This window comes from Cebus imitator, unplaced genomic scaffold (genome assembly GCF_001604975.1).
Source record: "Cebus imitator isolate Cc_AM_T3 unplaced genomic scaffold, Cebus_imitator-1.0 Scaffold357, whole genome shotgun sequence".
NCBI lineage: Eukaryota > Metazoa > Chordata > Mammalia > Primates > Cebidae > Cebus > Cebus imitator.
In genome coordinates this window covers 185,210-189,704 of record NW_016107672.1, presented here as the reverse complement: position 1 = coordinate 189,704, position 4,495 = coordinate 185,210, and the positions used below count along the sequence as shown (strand labels likewise).

General features: G+C 36.9%; 1 protein-coding gene across 1 annotated transcript in view; it reads right to left on the bottom strand.

Moving 5' to 3' along the window:
- Positions 1-4,472: 4,472 nt before the first annotated feature.
- The window catches only part of LOC108287938 (40S ribosomal protein S15a-like), a 473-nt gene continuing 450 nt past the window's right edge, over positions 4,473-4,495 (bottom strand). Inside the window, exon 1 of the mRNA XM_037730757.1 lies at positions 4,473-4,495. This exon is cut by the window's right edge and continues 450 nt beyond it. The gene's annotated coding sequence lies outside the window, so the exon portion shown is untranslated.

Here is a 4,495-nt window from a genome sequence, read left to right as displayed (position 1 = left end):
GCCTGACAGCAATTAAAATTTCTCCCCCTGTCAGAGAAACCATTTGCGTAAGAATAAGAGGTTCTTCCTCGAGGCATCTTCCCCACCCAGCACTTAGGCTTTTTCCTTTTCTGTACCCTGTCAGCAGTTAACACAGCCCCACACTTAAGCTTTTTTTTCTTTTCTCCACCCTCTTAGGAGTTAACTTTTATGTAAGAGGTTTTCCTTTCTCGAAAGGCGTCTTATTAGACTAGGACCTTAATTCACAGGATACCAGTTTTCCCTCCCTTGTTTGAGAAGGGTCCAATTATGGCTTATGGTAAAGACGCAACAGCCAGTCTGGTGAGGGACACCTGGGGCTTGATCAGTCCATGCACCCCACGAGGCAGTTCTTTTGTCCCAACTGAATTCCAAGCTTTGGGTCAAAGACTCGGAGGAAACAAAACTGGATCTGAGGGATCCAGAGGCAGACAACAATGGAAGTTAAAAGGCACAGCACAAATGAGCATGACTAATTCTTGCCGATAAAGCCAAGCCTCCCATTTCGTAAGCCAAACCTCCCGATTCATGGATGAATGTCATGCTAGTATCCAAGGCATAAGTGAGGTCTAGAGAACTCAAAGGCTACTGACACCACGGAGAAAGGCAGCACATGGGTAAGAACAGATTCCCACCCCCTAGCTGAGGAAGGACAGCCCTTCCTTTTAAGCTTCTAAGACCACTTCCCCTTAGCCATGCATTTCAAAGAAGTAAAAGTTAAGACATGGCAGGCATGAGGTCATTGGCTAGGTCGGCTGCAGCCACTGACCAGGCCTGGAGGTTAAAGATTAATCGCACTCCTAACTATAGATAGCAGGCATAATATGGAGAAACACCCTCTGGAAAGTATTGTCCTCCCTCAATCTTGCTCAAACCACCACCTAGTCTACTTCATCAATTACAACCCTCTTACATGTACTATCTAGAATTGTAAGCTTTTAAAAGGGCTAGGATTTTCTTTGTCAGGGAGTTCAGTTCTTGAGACACAAGTCTGCCGAGACTCCCACCCAAATAAAAAGCTACTTCCTTCCCAGTTCGGTGTTCAAAAGGTTTGTTCATGGCTGCTCCTGCTTCAAGCCCCCATTAGCATGGGTGAAAGCCATATGGGCACCCATGGGCAGCACCCTGTTGACATTACTGGGACTCGGGGATATGAAGATGAAAGAAGGAAAGAGGACGCCTTTTCTTTCTCTCCCTCATGTACTTCAGGTATTTGCTAGAAAGATAAAAGAACCAAGGTGGACTGGCTCCCCTCTTTCCAGATGAGTAGTCATTCAAACTGAGTCTGTCCCCCTTTTGAATACATCCTGAAACCCTGGGGCTCCTTTGAATACAAAAAGCATTTTTTCCTTTTTCCTCCTTGATCCTCTCTTCACAAATGGATAATTGTGTTCCAATACTCCAGGACACTTCCCTCAGAGGCATCCTCCAAACTGAGAAAAGTTAATTTCCCAAACCTTAAACTGGGTGGCTTAGAATTGAGCTCACAGGAAGGGAACCCAGAAACCTGACATGCTGGCAAAAGGGTAAATTTTTTTTTTTTTTAACCAGCTGGACTTTTATCCTCTTCCTGTGCAAACTGGTACAAGTAATGGTAAGGATCACTCTTTATATATTTTCTGTAGTTTTGATTAATTAAAATGAATGTACGAGGTTGGTCTTAAGCCCTAGGCAATCTGGTATGCTTTGCATGTCTTAATTGAGGCTTGTTGGTTTAACCTGTGACGTCACTTTTGGTAATGTTCAAAAGCCAGTAATATTAGCTGCTTGGTGTTGCTAAAGTTAATAAGGAATTTAAAAGAATTTTTCTAAAGAGTATGTAACTTAATTAAAAGTGAGTATCTAAGTTATAAGTATATTTAAAAGGCCTTTATGTTTTTCTCTTTATATGGATAAAATGTATTATAAATATAATGGATCTTGTTTTGCTGGAAAAACATTTTTTCTCAGTCAACTGAATTGCTTTTCTTCTCTTTGTCTTGCCACTCTTAATGCATGCGTAATAGGCCCTAAGATAACTTCTAATGCCATGGGACTCCCTGGGAAAAACAGAAAAGGTGCCACAGATTCCATTTTAGAAGAAACCCCTTTTCCTCATGGAACCCCAAGAATTAGAGGCAGATAGATCCCTATCAAAATCTGTTTTTGTCTTCCAGCTATGCCTGTTTATCAGACCACAGAAACTGCATGCTTTCCTAGTCTTGCTCTTAAAGGGTCCCACCCAGAAACCAATAATCCAATTAGGGGATTGGCAAACAAAAAATGTTAAAGCTACTGGATCTCCTTCTATCTGTATAGTTATATAAGTGATGTTTGTGATGTCTATAATTAAAAGAGCTCTAATTAATTGTCCTAAAGAAAAATAAATGCTTAGATAAAATGTTTTTGAGGAAAAAATAAAAGCTATAATGCCTTTTACTTCATGTGACTTTAATCTTTGAGAAATAAAAAGTCTTAATGAGTATTGGTAAAATGCAAATGTTGTCAAATGTAAATAGGTGGTCTAAATTATACAGGTCAGATACTGTACTAGGTTTGCTAAATGTTTTAAGGTTATAAATTGCTGCTTTAGCTGTTGAGAACTATTCCACTTGCCTGTTTCACAATTGGTAAGGCCTGAGAAATACGGAATTAACCACACTCTTAACTACGCTGGAAGGACTCAAACTTTATTGATGTCTAGTACATAACTAAAACAACTTGCCAAATTTTATATAAAAGTTAAAAATTGCTATTAATTACCATTATAATATGTAATTGAGACCACTGAAAATAGATTTATATACAAAGTGTGTAAGAACAGTAAAATGTGTTTTCAGTAAAAGATTATAGGAAGGCACAGAAATGTAAAGTTTTGCCTAGGGCTAAAGGATTGTTTTAAATTAGATAAGATGAAGCTAAAGGTTTAAAGAAGTTATGGAAAGTTTCTAAAAAATTAATCTTGAAAAAGAAACTCTGTGTGTGAACACTGACTAAATTCAAAAAGGTATTTCATAGTTTTTCTGTAAATTGAGCATTGAAATAAAAGCACAAAAAGGTGTTCTTAAGGTCCTAATCTGCTCTTTAGCAAAATTTGTAAAGGGTTATAAAAGATTTATATGAATCTCACCTCATGGTCAAACTGGTTAAGATTGGATAGACTTGTCTATAAGGTTTCATTTAAAAAACTGGGTTGACATTAATTATAAACTAATTAAGGGTAAAATTAGACTTTCTCTCCCTTGTACAAGATTTTAATGTAATAGTAAAAAATAATGAAATATTTTCACTTGCCTTGCAGATAGACTCCCAAGGAAAAGAAAGAGAAGACAGGAGTCACATTTTTTTGGAAAAGCTAAGTCTTCCCTCTTAATGAGCAAAGATTTTTGCCCAGTTTAAAAATGTTTGTGATATAATTTTGGCAAAATAACCGATGGAAATCTGGAATTCTATTTCATAACATCAAATGTTTTAAACCACTAACATATTTAATAGGCTTCCCCAAATCAAATTTCAGCTTCAAGGTTGTCCTTCCTGATCCCTAGTTTTTGGATGCTACAGAGGTCCCCTAAAGCATTGAAAAGAGAGGTAAACAAGATTACGTGACATTTTTTAGGTATATAGGATTGCCAAAATTATGTTTAATCTTCTTCAGGTTATATTTAGTGAATAATATTAATATATGTTCCAAAATTGTATGAGATTTAAAAAATTCTAATGTCTGAGTATACGTTATCAATCACAATTAAGGGTGTTAAGTTATTGTAAACCACAGAGATAACCAAATTTCTTTGCCAGTCATGTTTTTGACTGTAACTACCTGGACATTTGGTTATTCATAGACAATTGTCTTATTTTGATCCCCTTCAAAAGATGGTTGATAATCAGCTATAGAAGTTTGACAGGTACCCTCAAATACAGGTTTCTGATAACTTTGAAGATCGTGACATTGGAATAAAGGAAAAACATACAGGACTCATGAAGAACTGAAATGTTCAGGAATATCAAGCAGTACAAGAGTTAACTGAGTGGACTGAACTAACTGAAAACTGAAGTAGTCTTTCCTTAAACTTTTGCTTAAAACATTGCTGATCTTTGTTTTGTTTTTTAGAGTCAAGGAAACTTTTATTTTGAGCTATTTACAGTCTTTAATAATTGAGTAAGGTAGACACCAGTGAACAAAATTTGGAGCACGTTTGTTTCTCTCTGCATGATTCCTCTAGAATTTGGAAACTATCTGTGAGTATTCTTAACTTAGGGCAATGTGGTTATTTGCATCAGTGCAATAAGAATTCATTTTCTTTTGCAACAGGATGCAACTGGAGAAACTGGTTGCTCTACTAAGGCTTTGACTGGAAGGGTATCAAGCTCTACTTGCAGAATTGATAAAAAGCCCGTTGGGGAAACTGGCCTCATACCTTGTTTACACAGTCCCTCTACAGGGTTACTAATCTGTGGTGAGTAAAGAATGTCACTTTCTTTTTTTTTTTTTTTTTTT